General features: G+C 41.1%; 1 protein-coding gene and 1 pseudogene across 3 annotated transcripts in view; one reads left to right on the top strand and one right to left on the bottom strand.

Annotated features, from left to right (window-relative positions):
• Window positions 1–2,492: 2,492 nt before the first annotated feature.
• LOC107132761 (large ribosomal subunit protein eL37-like) lies at window positions 2,493–10,700 on the bottom strand (annotated as a pseudogene).
• Window positions 10,701–15,124: 4,424 nt separating this feature from the next.
• The window catches only part of PKIB (cAMP-dependent protein kinase inhibitor beta), a 120,432-nt gene continuing 115,230 nt past the window's right edge, over window positions 15,125–20,326 (top strand). For 2 of the 3 annotated variants that reach the window (XM_024996842.2, XM_015472789.3), the window contains exon 1: window positions 15,125–15,273. The gene's annotated coding sequence lies outside the window, so the exon portion shown is untranslated. 3 annotated transcript variants of the gene reach the window in all.

The raw sequence follows: 20,326 nt of genomic DNA, 5'->3' as shown, positions 1-20,326 counted from the left end.
TGGTAAAGACAAGTGGTGTCTAATTAAAATATTTAGCTTTCTGAGCTCTGAGCCTACTACTAGCAAACATGTCTTAAAATGAAGCCTTATTCAGAAAGAGCTTCATGAATAGATATCTTACATCAAAGTGATTCACAGTGATGCTTTGTGAGCTTTGTTTGTGGGAAGTTTATGTAGTGTAGAGGTTAAGATCATAGGCTTAGTGCTTAGTCACACCTACGTTTTGAAACCTGATTCTGCTGCTTCCACTCCCAAGATCACTGTAAGATCTTGGGTAAGTTTTATTTAACCTATCTATACCTCAATTTACTCTTTTGTTAAAGCCAGTAACACTGCATACCTCACAGATTGTTTTAGTGGAGTGACGAATACAGAAGCACTTAGCTTAGCAGGGCTCAGTAAGCTAGAGAAGAGTTACATTTTCCTTTTCCAATGGAAGTTTAGAAATGTAGGCAGACAGTAAAATGATAGCCTTTTATCAGTGTCCTACAAAACAAAGTGTAGATCATCTAGCTCTTTAGTTAGCTGGATGAAGACAGGCACAAAAGATATGATAGTTTAATCCTCAAGGTTAGCCTTTTGGGCTTTGGGTAAGAGTAGAACAATCACACCTTTTTCTTGGTTTAGCTGGACCAAGGAGAAATGAAGGGAGAGACAGAAAGTGTCATTGAGGTGACAGTGGGACATGATGATCACTCACTGTTCTGCCATAAGGGCTGTCCTCTGCTCACAGATGAGAAGTGTGGACGAGGGCTGGGGGAGAAAACAGACTGAAGTGGGTAAAATCATGAAGAGGATCTGCTGGTGGTAAACCATTCCATAGCTATGTGCCTCCTTTAGTACTGCCCTTTCCCCTCATGGCTATATCTATCAGGAGCTTTACTTTAATAAAAAAAAATGGATTGGATAAATGGATAAAGAAAATGTGGTACCTATGTACAATGGAATATTACTCAGCCATAAAAGGAACAAAACTGTGCCATTTGTAGAGATGAGGATGAACCTAAAATCTGTTATGCAGAGTGAAATAAGTCAGAAAGAGTAAAACAAGGCTCATATACTAATGCATGTATGTGGAATCTAGAAAAAAGGTACAGATGAACCTAGTTCCAGGGCAGGAATAGAGATGCAGATGTAGAGAATGAGCATGTGGACACAGCCAGGGATGGGGATGGGACAAATTGGGAGATTAGGATTGACGTATATACTCTACTTTTTTGCATTGATAGACTGATTTCCCCTGCTTCTTTTACTAGAAACAAAAACTGTCTCTTCAGCATTCTTTGTAAAGTAACTGTCTGTAAATTAAAAAGTATTGAAAATAATTGTCAAGACGGTAGTTGAAATCCAAGTCGAGAATTCTGTATTCTTTCTCTAGTCTTCATACCAACACTGTCATAAAGTAAGTCAACACAAGTAAGTGTACAAGAAAACTATTGGTTCTCAAAATGGCTTCATCTAGGGAAGAACTAAATATTTTTATCGAGCAAAAGCACTTTACTCTCATAATACCAGTTATTTCATGATAACCAGAAGGTTTTGACCAGGTAGATCTAACTTTATCAAACATTAGGAAGTCAAAGTTTTAAAATTTTATGTTGTAAAAAATTAAACCCTACCTTTGTTCCTACCAGTTTCATTTATTCGGGATTTAGCCAATGAGGTGTAGATCAGTCAGTTCAGTTCAGTTCAGTCGCTCAGTCGTGTCCGACTCTTTGCGACCCCATGAATTGCAGCACGCCAGGCCTCCCTGTCCATCACCAACTCCCGGAGTTCACTCAGACTCACGTCCATCGAGTCAGTGATGCCATTCAGCCATCTCATCCTCTGTCGTCCCCTTCTCCTCCTGCCCCCAATCCCTCCCAGCATCAGAGTCTTTTCCAAGTCAACTCTTCGCATGAGGTGGCCAAAGGACTGGAGTTTCAGCTTTAGCATCATTCCTTCCAAAGAAATCCCAGGGCTGATCTCCTTCAGAATGGACTGGTTGGATCTCCTTGCAGTCCAAGGGACTCTCAAGAGTCTTCTCCAACACCACAGTTCAAAAGCATCAGTTCTTCAGCGCATACTATTAGACTTTATCCAATAGAACGACATTGAACTAAATTTAAGCATCTTTCATTTAACTGAAGAAATGTAACCTTTCAGATAAAAGTTTGGTTCAAAATTGATCATCTATATAAAGGTTTTAAAAAGCAAAATGAACTATATTGTTATTAATATCCCCAACAAGGATTCTATACCCCTGGAGAAGGAAATGGCAACCCACTCCAGTGTTCTTGCCTGGAGAATTCCATGGACAGAGGAACCTGGCGGGCTATAGTCCATGGGGTCGCAAGAGTTGGACACAACTGTAATATCCCCAACCAGGATTCTATACACGGGGTTGCAAAAGCTAACCTGCTTTATAGTTTGTTTCATTTAAATTTTTTATTTTAACTTCCAAGAGGTGAAAAACCAAATTTAATGTTTAATCTCAGTAAACACGGTAAAGTGGTTGATATGTTTATTTCAGTCCCTTTACACATTTTTTGGGCTTCCCTGGTGGCTCAGATGGTAAAGAATCCACCTGCAATGCAGGGGACCTGGGTTTGATCTCTGGGTTGGGGACATCTCCTGGAGAAGGGAATGGCTACCCACTCCAGTATTCTTGCCTGGAGAATCCCACAGACAGGGAGCCTAGTGGACTACAATCTATGGAACTGCAAAGAGTCCGACATGACTGAGCGACTAAGCACACACATTTTTACACAAATCTAGCTTTATTTTGGAGAAGGAAATGGCAACCCACTCCAGTGTTCTTGCCTGGAGAATCCCAGGGACGGGGGAGCCTGTTGGGCTGCTGTCTATGGGGTCGCACAGAGTCGGACACGACTGAGGCGACTTAGCAGCAGCAGCAGCAGCAGCAGCTTTATTTTACAGAGAAGTCTTCTCAAATAATAAATTCTCTTTGGAAGCTTACAGGATATCAGTTAAACCAAGGATAAATAACATAAATTTTTATCACAAATTATTTCCCTTAAAAGCAAGAAGGGGTGGTCTAAAACAGGAAAACTAACTAATTTCTGGCATCCTTTCTTCATCTAAATTTCTACTATAATGACTGGGGTTTTGAACAACTATATCCAACCTTTCCATCAGAACAATAAAAACCTATTTTAAGTTAGGGGCTTAAGTAAATTTTGGAAAATTCTAATCATTGAAAGAATCATGAAGGAGTCACAATTTTAATATTGTATAGTCATATACAGTGTCTCACATTTCAGAATCAAGAGATCTGAAACACATTCTCAGGAAAGAATGGCTTTCCACAGAACCTCACTCACTCACCGGAAACTTTACAGATAAGTTCCATTTGTTATCACAGAAGTCAGATTCACTTCAGCACTAGGATTCAGATTGTTGTACAATGACAAAAGATACGATGTCTCAGAGCAAGAGAAGGGCAGTTTATCTACAGTAAAACCTCGGGTTGAACGACTGAGCTTAAAGATGCAAGGTGATAAACAGAAGTGCTTATTAAAATCTAATGTGTTTAGGAATGGCTTGGGACTCTTTGTTAAATGCACATTGTAACTTAGTAGGTCAAGGTGGGGTCTGAGATCTTACATGTCTAACAAGTTCACTGATGGTATGAATTCTGGGAATCTACCACAACAGTGAGGTACATAATTCTGATATTTAAGGTCATGCAAGGTCAATATTTTTTATCTGAAACCTAAGAATGTTTGGATTTGAAATATAAGAATGTTTGGAGGTCACTTTCTCTCATGAACTTTCACAGGCACGAAGTATTGATGGCAAAGGTATAGAGTGCCAGGATAATATTTTTGGCTATAAATCATCCCTTTACTGAATTTGTTTGCTGGAATGAATCTAAATCTTCTAATATATCAAGCCAACCATGTTTACAGATTTGTGCACATTGATTTTGGGGTATATACAGAATTCTTTCCTGTATCTGTGCTATTTAATTTTATCTGGATGCCCTAGATGGCATGACATGAACCAGGGGAAGGGCTGGAAAAGAGTTGAATGTAAGTTTATATGTTTTTAATTTTCTTTTGAAATGAAGCAGATATTTGTATAAGCAATTTATAAATAACTGCCAAAATGCTTGTGGAAAAATGGGAACATTTATTAGTAAGGACCCATTAAATCATTAAGTTAATGTAAAAGCTGAGAATAATATTACCGTTTACCTGAGAAATAATTTTTTATTTGTTCCCCTTGAGACATAGCCTCAGTGTTGCTATTAATGGTGACTATCAGGTGATATCTGGAGTATGACTTGGAATCAGTTCCTCTATTAATAATAAATAATTTACAGACAGACAACATTCACAATTTGTTAAAAGTACTTCAAAGGCTTTATAGAAAGAATTTCAATATAATCCTAATTAAGACTATCCTTGTTTGACTTTAACACACACACAAAAAAAACACTTTTCTTAATTTTAGACAGGAAGGCCAACATTCATTACTCTTTTATATGAAAATTTTGGCATAAAAAGTTAAGGCCACAGAAGTCATCAGGAACAGAGTAGAGAATAGAACTGGTTATCTCAGAATTGTGTCCTCCTCCACTAAATTCTCCAGAAAAGCCTCCTCTGAGCAAAATGTAGGTGGACAGAATTTCCCCTTTTTCTTTTTTTAAATATTTAAAAATCCAGAATATTTATTGCACATTTATTCGTTGAAATTCTTAAGACGAACTGGATGCTGCAACAGCTGCCCTCTTGGGTTTAGGTGTTGTTCCTTCATGGAATCCATGCCTAAATCTGCGGTATACAATTTTTAGGTGCCCCATTCAATCAGTCCCAGTGGTATTCTGTCTTTTAGCTTTAGCACTCCGGTTACACTTTCTCTTACACTTAGCAGGGTAGCCACATTTGCCACAAGTTGACTTCCGAAGGTGGTAGGTCTTAGAGCCACAGCAGCAGCACAGTGGTTTCACTCCGACATGTCCCAAACGAGGATGTTCCCTTAGTCATCTTGCTTCTGCTCCTCTTTAAGATTTATTTCATTCAATCCAGAACATTTATTAAAAGTGCATGGTGTGCAGTGAACTATTACTACATGCTTTTTGGAAAAGGATTTATGTGAAAAACAAAACAACTGAAGCTAAAAAGCAAAAACAAATTACTAAATGGACTTCCGCGTCTAGTTTGGATGGAGTTAACAGGGACCACATTTACTCTCCTTCCTGAAACAACTATAAGAGCAGATGAAGTGCACGGGACAAGGTTTTTCAGATAATGAATAACAGGCACCAAAGGATGGTGATCCCTGAGAAAGAGGAAACAGATAAGGTAAGCACTATGATTCCCTCAGCTCAGTCTGCAGAGAGACTCCAGGCGGTGGTGCAGGGAGGGGCACTCATGCCGAGTCTGGTCATCTCTTGGAGCTGAGGAAATGGAACTGACCATCTAGGGAGCCAGGACACCTAGAAGTTGTAGGGCAAAGTCTGTGCAGACAGAACTTCACAGAGAAAGCTCCTGAAATCTCCAGAATGTCCCCTCAAGTCTTCAGCTGGGTACAAATCAGTTTACTCATGTAGGGAAACAAGAACCAACTGCAAAGTACAAAGACCAATTGCCAACGCTCACACAGAGCTGAGAGTAGTTTGTGTTCCTAAGCATGGGGTTTTTCGTCATAATTCAACAGACATTAGGTAGACCCCAAAAGTTATTACTTCAGTAGTGGAGCATAATACAGTCCTAGTCTAATGGTTTCTTTTTAATCCTACCTCATAAAACTTAATGGGAAGCCTCAAAAGGATAAACTCTCCAAGTAACCTAACTAAAGTTCAAGAATATGAATAGGAACACAAAAATATCCATCACCCATTCAATAAGGCAAAATCATAATATCTGGCATCCAGTTAAAAATTACCAGGTATGCACAGATGCATGGACATATGACTGACGGTGAAAAGAAAAAGCAATCAATAGAAACAATCAAAAACTGACAGATGGGAATTAATTACTCTGATGCTGGGAGGGATTGGGGGCAGGAGGAAAAGGGAGCGACAGAGGATGAGATGGCTGGATGGCACCACCAACTCGATGGATGTGAGTTTGAGTGAACTCAGGGAGATGGTGATGGACAGGGAGGCCTGGCGTGCTGCAATTCATGGGGTTGCAAAGAGTCGGACACGACTGAGAGACTGAACTGAACTGAACTGATGTTACACAATGCATTGTAGCTATATCCCACGTGCTTATGAAAGTACAGGAAGGATTGAGCATATTATGTAGAGACATGGAAGACATGAAAAAACTGAGATCACACCGAGATGAAAAATCTAATATCTGAGATGAAACAGACATTGTATAGAATTAACAAATTAAACACTACAGAACAAAACAAATCAGTGAGCTTGAAGACACAATAACAGAATTATTCAAACAAACACAGAGAGGAAAAAGCCCAAAACCAAATGAACACCAATGATCTGTGGGACAACTTTAAGCAGACGGAGCATGTGAGTTAATCTGCTTATGAGCCGGAATCCTCAAGAAGGGCTATTTGAAGAAATGGATGTAATGTCTCCAACCCAAGAAATGCAATGGGGCTTTTTTATCTTTTTTTAAAATTTTTATTTTATTTTTTAACTTTACAATATTGTATTGGTTTTGCCATATATCAACATGAATCCGCCACAGGTATACACGTGTTCCCCATCCTGGACCCTCCTCCCTCCTCCCTCCCTATACCATCCCTCTGGGTCGTCCCAGTGCACCATCCCTAAGCATCCAGTATCGTGCATTGAACCTGGACTGGCAACTCGTTTCACATATGATATTATACATGTTTCAATGCCATTCTCCCAAATCATCCCACGCAATGGGGCTCAAGTGCACAAAACAGGAAAGAAACTATACCATAGACATCATAATAAAATTACTTAAAATCACTGGTAAAGAGAAAATCTTAAAAACATAGCGCAAGAGACTTATTTTGTACATAGGACAAAGCACAGTAACTCCTTTAAACTATTGGGGGAAAAAATTTGTCAACCCAGATTTATATATCAAAGTCTTCCTTTTTACTTAAGGAAAGGAATCTTTATTAAGTAGACTGGAAGCAGAAAAGCAGGGGTTTTATCTGATACATCTTTAAGGTGATTGATTGCAGTCACTCCTTTCTTTCCAAATCTCTCCCTTCCTTTTTTATTAATAAAAACTGCAAAAAAGGATTCATCTTATGCCTATCCATTAGTTGATAATGGTAAAGCCTGATTTTTAGAGGAAGATGTCCCCTCCTAGACATCAGAATGGTGCTTAAAATCTAACCTAGAGACATTATTATCTTCCTAAAAATCTCTTCCACAATGTCAGTTACTCTGCCCTACTCCCCAAATGCTGACCTCCAAGAGTGCTGTACGAGAAGTTATGGAGAGGGTCAGGGTGTTAGAAAATCTACTCACGGCTCATAAGAGAACCAAATGGCTGGAAAGGAAGGAAAGTTGCAGAAAGGGGATAGGCTTTACTTATTTTAACATTTTATCTGGCACTGTATCTAATAAACAGAATCAGGGCTAAAGCATCTAGTTCAAGAAACCCAGTGAACTGATAATGCCAAAGATTATATTTCAACTCTTAAGATATTTTAAATTAAGGAATATATATTTTTCTTGGGATTGGCCTTAGATTTATGGGCTATTGTTAATTTTTACAGCTTTTCTAACTCCTGAACAGTATAAGGAAAATTACCCCCCAAAAGTGTCCCAATTGGGTTAAGTTTAAATTCTCAGTTCTCACGGAAACTTCTAAGAGGTTAGTTTTCAAGTTCAAATACCCCAGGAATACCTCAGAAGCTTCTTTTTATATAAGATTCCACCCACCCTAAATTCTCAGTGATGTTAGAGTTTGCCCTAAATCAAAGAAGAACCAACTTATTTTATAAGACAACTTAGCATGAATTATATTTATTCATAGTTACTGAGTAATCCAGGATCACAATAAATATCTACTATGAATAATACAATTCAGTTCAGTTCAGTTCAGTCGCTCAGTCTTTTCCGACTCTTTGCGACCCCATGAATCGCAGCACGCCAGGCCTCCTTGTCCATCACCAACTCCCGGAGTTCACCCAAACTCATGTCCATCGAGGGTGATGCCATCCAGCCATCTCATCCTCTGTCCCCTTTTCCTCCTGCCCCCAATCCCTCCCAGCATCAGAGTCTTTTCCAATGAGTTAGCTCTTCGCATGAGGTGGCCAAAGTACTGGAGTTTCAGCTTTAGCATCATTCCTTCCAAAGAAATCCCAGGGCTGATCTCCTTCAGAATGGACTGGTTGGATCTCCTTGCAGTCCAAGGGACTCTCAAGAGTCTTCTCCAACACCACAGTTCAAAACCATCAATTCTTCCACACTCAGCTTTCTTCACAGTCCAAGTATCACATCTATACATGACTACTGGAAAAACCACAGCCTTGACTAGACAGACCTTTGTTGGCAAAGTAATGTCTCTGCTTTTGAATATGCTATCTAGGTTGATCATAACTTTCCTTCCAAGGAGTAAGTGTCTTTTAATTTCATGGCTGCAGTCACCATCTGCAGTGATTTTGGAGCCCCCCAAAATAAAGTCTGACACTGTTTCCACTGTTGTTATGAAAATGTTACTGGAGTTCTGATAAAATATATATTTTCTAATATACTAAGAGAAAATTTTAGAGACACTGAGATTCCTTATGTTAGAAGTTATGAGTTAATTTTTAAATTATGATGATCATCTAATCTTACAGCACACATCTCTGATCTTATGAATCTGTAAGTGCATGTGTCCAACTCCTTGCAACCCTATGAATTGTAGCCCACCAGACTCCTCTGTCCATGGGATTCTCCAGGCAAGAATACTGGAGTGGATTGCCATGCCCTTCTCCAGGGGAATCTTCCTGCCCCACGGATCAAACCCATGTCTCTTATGTCTCATGCATTAGCAAACAGGTTCTTTATCACAGGAACTTCCTTGATGGCTTAGAGGGTAAAGCATCCGTCTGCCTGCAACACGGGAGACCTGGGTTCCATCACCAGGTCGGGAAGATCCCCTGGAGAAGGAAATGGCAACCCACTCCAGTACTCTCTTGCCTGCAAAATGCCACATATGGAGAAGCCTGCTAGGCTACAGTACATGGGATCGCAAAGAGTTGCACACGACTGAGCAACTTCACTTCTTTATCTCTAGCACCATCTGGGAAGCCCTTATAAATCTGTACATGGAAGCAATGTATATAAACGTATATTAAAATGTATTTACTATATACTTCTTATATATATTTCATATCTCTTACATATGTTGTTATAAATTAAGTTTATTTGGGCAAATAAATTACCACATACTGTTGAATCATAAAGATATCTTTGTTAATTTCATATTTCTTTAGCTTCTTTTTATTCTTTTGCCAAGTGTTATATTGAACAAAGGAGGGAGACTGGCTGGTGTTTTGTGTACAATTATGTAACTGTGGTTGAGAAGAAAGATGAGAACTTACCTATATATTCTTGCAAAAATAGTTACTGAATGTGAACCCTGGGCCAAGCACCTTGTTAACACTGCGCCATTGCCAAATAGCCAGCAATTTTTAAAACTGATCCTAAAGCAATCAGAATTATATTATTTATTGGAAGAAATTAGAAAGTACTCTTAGAGAATACAAAAGCCTCATGCTAAGAAACTTATGGTATAACTAGGATGATTAGTACATATGAAAAGGTTTTAAGGACCTGACAAAAATGAAAGAGAATATTTTATTTCAATTTAAAATTGCTATACTCCTCAAATGGAGAAGACAATGGCACCCCACTCCAGTACTCTTGCCTGGAAAATCCCATGGACAGAGGAGCCTGGTGGGCTGCCGTCTATGGGGTCGCACAGAGTCAGACACAACTGAAGCGACTTAGCAGCAGCAGCAGCAGCATACTCCTCAAACACATGAAAGAAAGGTTATGAAATTCAGACAGCAATTCAGCATGTCTGAATGAGTTGATCAGGGGTAAAAAAAATTTATCAATAGGTCTCCATAAATAGATTATTTGTGAACAGGAGTTTGAAGAAATTAAGTGATATTGCTTAAGAGTGGAAGATAGTAAAAAAAAAAAAAAGAGAGAGAGAGAGACAATAAGAAACCACATCCTCTTGAACCAATTATGAATGTTGTGATGTGGAAATCACACAGAGTGGCAAGTCGATTAGCTTTTCTGGAAAACAGGATTTGTATTGACTTGAAAATAAGAACTGAAGTGAGATAGAGGAGGGTGGGTAAAGTATTTTAAACTTGGGGCTGAGAACTTTGAATTTAATAAAGAAGCAAATTCAGAGACTTAGAGAATTTAAGAGCAAGGCCATCCTTTAGACCTATACCTCCCTTTCAGAGAAAACTGCCTTTACTGGTATTTCACACCATCAGTGGCATTTCCACCTGGGATTAGAACCCAAGACTTCTGTTCTCAGCGTTCTCTTCATATTCACTGCTACTCTACGAAACGCTAGCCCACTGACCAGGAACAGAAGAGATGCCTGAGTACACTGATAATTTGGAATACTTGTAAATATTCCTCTGCCGCTCAGACTCAGCCTCTGATCTTCTAAAAGTCGACTGTGCCCCATTCTTTACATTGCCCAGCCTCTCCCTTGGTGGATGTAGGGCTGTGGGATCATTTCTGTCACACGACAGGATCAGGACACCAGCGAGCAGCTCAGGCTCAACCCCCTTCTGCCACCAGTCGGTGCACCACTCATGCTTGATCTCAGGGTGACTTCCTTAGAGGCTGCCCAAAGTGGGACGCTCCTCTGGGCTTCCCAGGTGGCGGGATATTCCTCCAACAGGATCCGAACCTTACTGCAGTCATGCTGCTGCCCCACGGCCACAACCTGGGACCCTCTCATGGTCAACACTTAGAGAACACTGGATGGAATTTATGGTTTCTCTTCTGTCATGAGCAGAAGGGAGAAAAGCCCAGTGAGTGTGATGCTTTTCAAAGCACGTTTCATTTGGCTCTGGCTGCTCAACTGCTCCTGCCAGCGAGAGGAGGAGAATAAATAACAGCATAGTTAGCACAGTAACACAGTCTCAACCTTTCTTTCTCTCCTCTGAGGGTCAAGATTGTCCTCTACAAGGCATGGCGTGACAGGCCAGCTAGGTCTCCACCACAGAGGCACCAGGTCACTCCTCCAGCCCTTCTGAAGCTCATATTTATGGGGAGGCATGAAACGTGGTCAACCGGTAAGCTATCCTTTCGTATCAGGGAAGCACGTATTTCCTCTGGAAGGAGACTGTGAAGAAGAGTGGGGAATCTCATTTCATCAGTTCCCTGTAAGCAGGCTTGGCACAATCCCAGGTACACAACTCCTCATTCTGTCTCTATTTGTCCCCAAGGACAGACAGCTCTGGCTAGGGATGTAAAATCTCTCTGGGCAGGGCTAATCTCTGGATTTCGTATGTATTCAATTTCATGGCTGGAAAGCTTTAGAAACACTGGTAAGCTTCACTGTATTATAAATTTCCTGGTTTGCCAAACAGACCTGAAAAGCTATCAGCTGCCTGCGTCATCCATCCCGGCTATTCCCATGGCCCCGGCCAAGCTCGCTGTAGTGGACTGAATGCTGGTCTCCGGAAGGGTATGCCAAAGTCCTAACCTCGGTTATCTGTGAATGTAACCTTACTTGGAAAATGGCTCTTTAAAGATGTTATTAAGGTAAGGAGCTCCAGATGAGCTCATCCTGGATTAACCCAGTGGAGCTTGATCCAAAAAGTGTCCTTGTAAGGAGCGGAGAATACAGACAGTAGGGAAGAAACACAGAGGATCTGTGAAGTCGGAGGCGAAGATTGGAGTTATGCAGTCACAAAGCAGGGAACGCCAAAGATTCCCTATAGCCACCAAAAGCCACTGGATTCTGAACTTCTGGTTTCCAGAATGGTGAGAGAGTAAGATTATGCTGGCTCAAGTCACAAAATGTGGTAATTCGTTAGCAAAAACTCTAGCAAACTAATACACAACATAGACCTAGAGGAGGTTGATGAGACTGCCGTCTGCCGCTCCCGCCCAGGTCTCAGCTAGCCTGCCCTAAGGAGAGGGAACCTAGATGTTATTGAAACCTTGTAGCCACACCCCCCTTCTCCCACCATCCTGGGTCTCCCCTCAAAACACAACCTCCTGCTTTTAATCTCTCCTATACTTTACCCCCTGGAAGGCTGGCACTACTTGCTTCACCCACACTCCCATTTCTCCACTTCTTCCAAATAGGACTGGCTACGTAATTTGCGGGGACCAATGTAAAATGCAAATGTGGGGTCACTTGTTTAAAAATCATTACGAATCTCAAGGCAGGACATCAGAACATTCACACTAGTGCAGGGCTTTCTTAGAAGTAGATCCCTGTCCCACTGCACAGATTATAGTGCCAGGAAGCTGGTCCTGTCTCCTAAGCCCAGCCTCCCTTAATGTGTGGAATTCTTGTTCACTACTGAAAATTCTCTCCACCTTCATAACCTATTAACACAACGCTTTCTCCATTTTCTTGCTTTAGGTAAAAATCAGCTTTCTTCTGAGAAGAGTTTCCCCTGGATCGTCCTTGCATGTACACCGCTCATTATCTCACACCCTGGGACCATGAGAAGCAGCGCTGGCATCCCCACAGATACCCAGTACTGCTTTGGAAGCCTGCCCCACCTCTCACACCAGCCCTTGGTCCATTTAGGCTCTTGTTCCCTGGATATGTACCTTCTGTCCCAATTCTGCACAGTCATTCACTCAGTTCCTGACCATTCCACCACAGTCACGGAAGCCTTTGGTATCTGACTCATTCCTTCTCTACTCCGTGGCTTCACTGTTGGTGGCTTCAATGTCCATATGGACAGCCTCTTCAGTAACTTAATCTCCAACTGCTTGATCTTCATTCTATGGAGAAGAGCTAATCCGAGTCATAGCTCTTCCACAACTCTGTCATTATTCTGCTACTAAAACATTCAAGAAATCTATCCCACCTCCTGATTACAACTTCTTCTTTTTCTCTCTCTGATTGAGATTTGTTCTTCTTTGGCCTCTTTTTCTCTCCCCTTCAATGTCCTTTTTATCTTCCTATGTACTACTAAGTGAACCTCATAGCTCTGTGCTTTAACCATTCTTTTAAAAATGGCATCTAAGTTTTCTTCTTGCCTTTCCATCAAATCATCTGGTAAAACCCCAAAGGGGGATTAATTAAACTCTCTGCATTTACAGTCACCTATTTTACACAAATTCACACAATTGCATGGAACTACTGCTATCATGAATTCCTGAATTCAAAAGTTTTGTTTTTTTTTTTCACTTACAGTCAGGTTCCATTATTCCCAACTGCAGCTACTAGAAACCTTCAGGCTCTTTATCTGTCTCCATTATCTCCCTTACTTTTCTAATAGAAACGAGAAGCTATCAAAAATCTTCAATCTACTATGAAAAGACAAAAGCAATCTACAAGTAGTGTTTTCTTACGTCATTATTCTGTTTTAATCGAAGAAAATGAGGTTCTATTTATTTATATAAAAACTGCTTATTAAGCAGCTGTTTTGTACAGGTACTATTCCAGCTACTGAAGATACAGCTTTCATGGAGGAAACATTCAAGTGTTCTGATGATTTCAAATATGTAACTTTAAGGCATGTCAGCGAGGACTAATGATTTGATCAAACTTGCCCCCCAAAACAGGTTTTACAAGACAAATTTTGTGAGTATAAGGAGTACAGTTGCAAAATCATAAAAAGTCTAACCATTGCAGTGTAACTCATAAATTCAAACATTTTAGCATCTCTATCATAGGCTCTCTAAAATAAAAATTTGCCTTAAATAACAATATTATATTTTATTATACAATTGAAATTACACTAAAGATATGAATAACTCTCAATCTCTTTAATTACTATTTGTATGACCATACAAATAACCATGTTTTTAGAAAACAAAATGTACCAATGTCGGCATTTAGAAAAATTGTAAGTTTTAGTAACAGGGTATAATTGAAAGAATGTCAATCAACCTTAAAGGAAGAAAGGCTTAGGCTCAAAATTGGAGTCTTCCTAGCTATTCATTTTATTCAAATTATTTAACCTTGCTGAGCCTCAGTTTATTTGAAAACAGAGACGATTATTATCTCAATGTTGGGGTAGGAATATTAAATACTTAAAAGAGTCTGAGGGTAGCACTATCGGCAGGTACATTAACGAAAACATCTTTCTATCTCATAGCCTTTGCCTATGAAAATATTGGAAGTAGTCAGTAGTGAAGTGGTAGGTATCACGGGCTTGCGTTGGAAGATCGGGTTCACAATATCAGTGAATGTGTTGGTGTTAAGACGACTTTGGACACTAATAATGCCTTTCAGGGAACCAGAGATCTCAGGACTTCTGTGAGGAGAAATCACCTTTTAAAGAAGCAGGGAAAAGCACCTTAATTTTAATAGCAGTATCATCATTCATCTATTACGCTTTCTAAAGTTCATAATGAGACCTTATTAGAAGGACTTCATTTTTCTTGAGAACCTTAAAAGTGGAACGTGATAGACACTGATCTCTGCTTTTCTTTCCCCCAGAGTTGTCTACATTGCACATGACTTCTCAATTTGCTAAAATGATGCGGTAATAAACACGAAGACCCACATTTCGGGTGCAGGTAAGAAAACCATGAACATTGCCACTTTATCCAAACAGCCACGATTAAAGTGCAACCTCAGGACAGTCACTTCGGGCCACAAATGCTTCGGAGGGTCTACAGGGAGAAGGGAGGAAAGCGAATTCCCTCAGTCACAGCAAGTAAAATCTTAATAGAACCTTAACACTCACCCAGGGGAACTGAGAGTGGTAGGCGAGGAGGGTTCTGTGATGACCATCGATGATTAATTGTCTGTTAAGGCGCACGCAGGGAAAAAAAAAACAACAACACTGCCCGGGACGCCGGAAGGTAAGACCCACCGTCTCGCCGGCCAGCAAGCCGGTTGGCGGCCGGGTTACGCCCGGAGCCGGACCCCGGGCCGGTGCGTCGCGGGCGGGGGTTTAAGGGGAGGGAGTCGCGCTCCACGCTCGGGGGCGGGTCCCGGCGGCCGCTCTCTCCGCCCCAGCAGTCGCCGCCACCTCCAGCCTGCGCCCCAGCGCAGCAGCTCAGACGCGGTCGCATCCTCGTGGACGGTAGAGGCGGCAGCGAGCTAGAGTCAGCGTTGCAGCTCGCGGCCACCGAGAGGCCAGGCGAGCCTGAGCGCTGGGACCCGGCCCAGGCTCTGCGGACACCTCTGTGCGCGGCTGGTATGTACGTGGTGAAGGGGAGGTGGAGTGGGGGTGGCTGGAGAGAAGACGGAGGGAAAAGGACTTGGGGAGGCAGGGGAGACTGAGCGAGCGAAGATGCGGTAAGAGCAACTTTCCTATTTTCTGGCCAGTCCGCGCGAGCATGGGGGGGAATTCAAGCAGATGCCTCTTTGGCCAGAGTGACCACATCATGTAACACGCAGAGGTCCTTGCAGAGTGGAAGGGGGCGCTCAGGTCAACAGGGGTAACCAGGGAGATCTGATCACTTCTTTTTGCCCATTCTGCCCTGAAGGTGGACGTTGGTGATGTCTCGTAAGTTGCTAAGCCTTCGCCTCTCGCACGAGCAGTGCCACGTCGTTTGTCCTGGGCTGCGCGTTTCCAGCCCCAGGCAGCCCCTCGCGGCCATGGGGTCAGCAGTGAGTGTTCTAGCCGGCTCGGCTCGCGTCGAGCTGTCTTTAGCCCAGTCACCTCACCTCATCAGCCTCCATCCATTTTCTTTGGTAAAACCTGGGAATAATTAGATCGAGTGAACTCGTGGGTTCCCAGCAACTGTTGGATTTTCACGTAGTCTGGGACACCGGCCGGCAGCCAGGGAGAGAGAGGAGTGCAGTGTGGTCGCAGGGGTTCGGGAGACGAGCGCGTGGGTCGTAATTGCTGACGTGCAGCAGCTCGTTGGGGAAAGTCCTGATAGTTCCCTCTGGGAGAGATGACCCTGATTTACTTGCTGTCCAGACTGGCAAGTCCCTGCCGAGCGAGGCTCAGATGAACCGGTCAGTTTCATCTTCGTAGAGCTCATCCCAGGGAACGCATACGGACACGGTTCCTTTGGAAGAGCGCTTGGTACAAGTAGGGCACATAGGAAACACTGGGGAAAAAGAACAAACCTAAAACAAAACAAAAAATCCTGCAGGTGTTAAGTTTTAGTCCGAGTCTGTGCAGGACTCTAAAATGGAGATTCAGTGCTAATGACCACTTAAATATTCAGCTGGAAAAACTAAAAACTAAAACGCTCATACTAGTGGTTTGAATACTGAAAAAGTATGGATTAGAACTGCGCCGAGTATTGGATTTCTCTGTGTACACATAGATTCAAGATCCATCTGTCCACTTTATCTCTTCATAAGATGCCTTTCTTCTTATTGACATTGCTACACACACACAAAATTCGTTCTGTGATTTAATATTCAAAAAGGTCAGAATTGGGACTACTAAAATGAGATCTGATGGTCATAAAGCTCACAGAAAGTTCTGTAAGTGATATGGGTTCTGGATCATGATTTGTTAGATTGGCATTTTGCAAACCTTTTTTCCCCCCTACTTATCAGGTGCTGATCAGTACCCCTCTATTGACACTATTATAAGGAAGTTCATTTTCTAAAACAGTGTTTTGGAAACTCAAATGTTTTAATTTTGAAGTAAAGTATGTATTGAAAAAAAGTTTTCAAAAAGTTTTTAGTAATCAGCTTCTTAGTTTTATCTTTACCACAACTTTCTTCAACAAAATATCAAAGACTAATGGAATACCTTATATAGGATATTTTAAACAATGTCAGATTTCAATTTTGTTAAAGAATTTTCTCTCTTCTTTAGCCGATTTTAAACTGGAAGTCTAGATTTTTTAGAAATTTACCCCTTCAATGATTTTTAAAGAAATTTTACCAAGTTGTAAAACCATCACCATAATTCAGTTTTAGAACATTTTCATCACCCCAATAAGATTCCTCATGCCCACTTATGATTAATCTCTGTTCAGGTTCAGGCAACTTCTAATCTTTCTTCAGTCTCTATAGATTTGCCTTCTCTGAATATTTTATATCAATGGAATCATAAAATATGTGATCTTTTGTTTATGGCTTTTTTTCACTTAACATACTGTTTTTGAGATGTGTCGTAATGTGGATCAGCATTTCGCTCATTTTATTGCTGAAGTTTTCTGTTGTATGAACACACCACATTTTGTCTGTCCATTCAGGAGGTTGGACAGGAAACATTTTGCTTCCTTTAAAAATTTTGAGCTCAAATACAGCAAGCAAATTTGAAAAAAGGTGTAACATTTCTGAGAAACAACATATTTCTGAAGATGAGGTTTATTGGAACTGTTTTATATTCACAGAAAAATTGAGTGGAAGGTACAGAGATTTCCTAAATAACCTCTGGCCTACACATGTATGACCACCTCCATTGTGGACATCACACACGGCAGTGGTACATTCGTTACAGTGGATGAACCTACACTGACACATCGTAATCACCGAAATTCCCTGGTTTACCTTAGAGTTCACTCTCGTTGTTGTACATTCTGTGGCTTTGGACAAATATATAATGACATATATAGCCTTGTGGGCTATAGTCCATGGGGTTGCCAAGAGTCAAAGCCGACTGAGCATGCACGCAGATGCAGACATCCATCCATGTAATATCATAGGAGTATTTTCACTGCCCTAAAAGTCCTCTGTTCTCTGCCTATTCAGTCCCCACCCCCAGTATCTTTTAATGCTAAATGAGGGTAAATCAGGCTTAATTAAGACTAAATTTCCTGCAGTCTCCAGTGAAGATGGGAAATTGAGCAATTTGAAAATTGTATTTTAAGATGTTGATGAAACTCAAACCTAAATTGCTTGATAGTAAAGTCAGTGGTTTTCCTTTCCTTCAACACAAGATTTTTAATTGAGTTACCAAAAAAATCATGCCTTTTTGAATAGAAAAAAGCACCCTATAAATCATATAGTAAAATAAGCTTCCATAACTATGATGCCACATAATTCTTTTACATACTAATTAAACATTTTATTAATATGTATAGAGATCTAAGGCCCAAGTTTAAGTGATTGACGTGCAAAAATCATGTATTAGGGATAAATCCAGGGCTCCTGTTTTCCCGTTTTAAAATTCCTGTGGTTAGTACATGCTCTTTTTATTCTTTTCAGTTTTTAAATGTTCACAAGGGTTTTTTATTTTGTTGTTCAGTTGCTCAGTTGTGTCCAACTTTATGTGACCCCATGGACTGCAAGCATGCCAGCCTTCTCTGCCCTTCACCGTCTCCTGGAGTTTGCTCAGACTCGTCTCCATTGAGTCAGTGATGCCATTCAACCGTCTTGTCCTCTGTTGTCCCCTCCTCCTCTTGCCTTTTTTATTCGCATGACCGAATATACACTCCCTTAGCTTTTCTTTCTTTGATCAGACATCCCACAGTATTATTCATTGACTTACACTTTTTAAAGTTTTTATGGGTAAATACCCGTTTATCTTTCATTACTTTAATACACAATTGCTGCTGCTAAGTCGCTTCAGTTGTGTCCGACTCTGTGCGACCCCATAGACGGCAGCCCACCAGGCTCCCCCATCCCTGGGATTCTCCAGGCAAGAATACTGGAGTGGGTTGCCATTTCCTTCTCCAATGCATGAAAGTGAAAAGTGAAAGAAGTCGCTCAGTCATGTCCAGCTCTTAGCGACCCCATGGACTGCAGCCTACCAGGCTCCTCCATCCATGGGATTTTCCAGGCAAGAGTATTGGAGTGGGGTGCCATTGCCTTCTCCGTAATACACAATAATGTAAAGTAATTATCTTTCAATTAAAAATAAATAAATTTTTAAAAAAGAAGGAAAACTGCATGTTCTTTTGAATTTTGTTGGTTTCAGTAATTTTTATTCCCAGGTGGTGCAGTGATAAAGAATCTGCCTGCCAATGTAGGAGAAGCAAGAGATGCAGGTTTGATCCCTGGGTCAGGAAGATCCCTTGGAGTAGGAAATGGCAACCCATTCCAGTATTCTTGTCTGGAAAATTCTATGGACAGAGGAGCCTGGGGGGCTATAGCCCATGGGGTCTCACAAAGTTGGACACGACTGAGTGACTGAGCAAAGAGCCTTGATATACTTTTTATAAGTCATTATCAGTGATATTACATAAAGAGAACACTTGAACATAGGCAAAAAACCAAAAGTGATTATTATTATTGTTTATCTTTTTATTGGAAGTACAGTTGACTTTGAGAAATCAAATAGGTAATCTACTTCATACTCAAGTGGGATATATTTTTTTTATTCTTGTGCTCAATGGCAAATAACGGCTTTATGCATCTGTCCAAGTATAAAGCACAGTATGGACTTATACAGGCTTCCCAGGTGACATTGGTGGTAAAGAACCCGCCTGCCAATGCTGGAGACCTTAAGTGACATGGGTTGATCCCTGGGAAGATCCCCTGGAGGAGGGCATGGCAGTCCACTCCAGTGTTCTTGCCTAAAGAAGCCCATGGACAGAGGAGCCGTATGGGCTACAGTCCATAGGGTCACACAGAGTTGGACACAACTGAAGTGACTTTAAATCAGAGTGGATTTATGTTTTCTAATAACTCCAATTCTTAAAAAATGATGGTGTCCAAGAGTTGGGTGCTTATTGGAAAGGAAGTTCAGAGCTGTCTATTTAAGAATAAAACAGTTCAGATTTGTATATGTTTCTAAATAGAAGGAAATAATCTTACCTAGAATCTTGAATTAGTTAGAATAGGATTTCTCAGACTGAAAAGTGGGCCAGCAGAATAGAGACCCTTGAAGATTATGGAGTAGTAGTTATAGTAGTCTGGAGCAAACATGGCTTGAACACTTGTTTGGGTAGCAGCAGCAGAAGCTTTTATAGACAGTGTAAATGGAGCTAAATGCCTTCCTCTACATCTTGGATTCTCCCTCCTTAGAGTTACTATTTCCACCTAAGCCCTAAATTTTGCTGTGCTGATGAAAAGGAATGAATGGCCTTTGGGAATGTGGAAATCAGCATGTGTGTGTGTTAGTCGCTCAGTCGTGTCTGACTGTTTGAGACCCCATCGACTGTAGCTTGCCAGGCTCCTCTGTCAATGGAATTCTTCAGGCAAGAATACTGGAGTGGGTGGTCATTCTCTTCTCCAGAGAATCTTCCCCACTCAGGAACTGAACCCTGGTCTTCTGCATTGCAGGCAGGTTCTTTACCATCTGAGCTACCAGGGAACCCCAGAAATCAGCATGGGTAACTGTAAGTTTTCACTTGTCGGGTGAAAGAAAGGAAGAAACTGAGGTTCAGTAT

The sequence above is a fragment of the Bos taurus genome, chromosome 9 (assembly GCF_002263795.3).
Source record: "Bos taurus isolate L1 Dominette 01449 registration number 42190680 breed Hereford chromosome 9, ARS-UCD2.0, whole genome shotgun sequence".
Taxonomy (NCBI): domain Eukaryota; kingdom Metazoa; phylum Chordata; class Mammalia; order Artiodactyla; family Bovidae; genus Bos; species Bos taurus.
The sequence above is the reverse complement of the archived record's forward strand: the minus strand, read 5'-3'. Positions and strand labels throughout refer to the sequence as shown.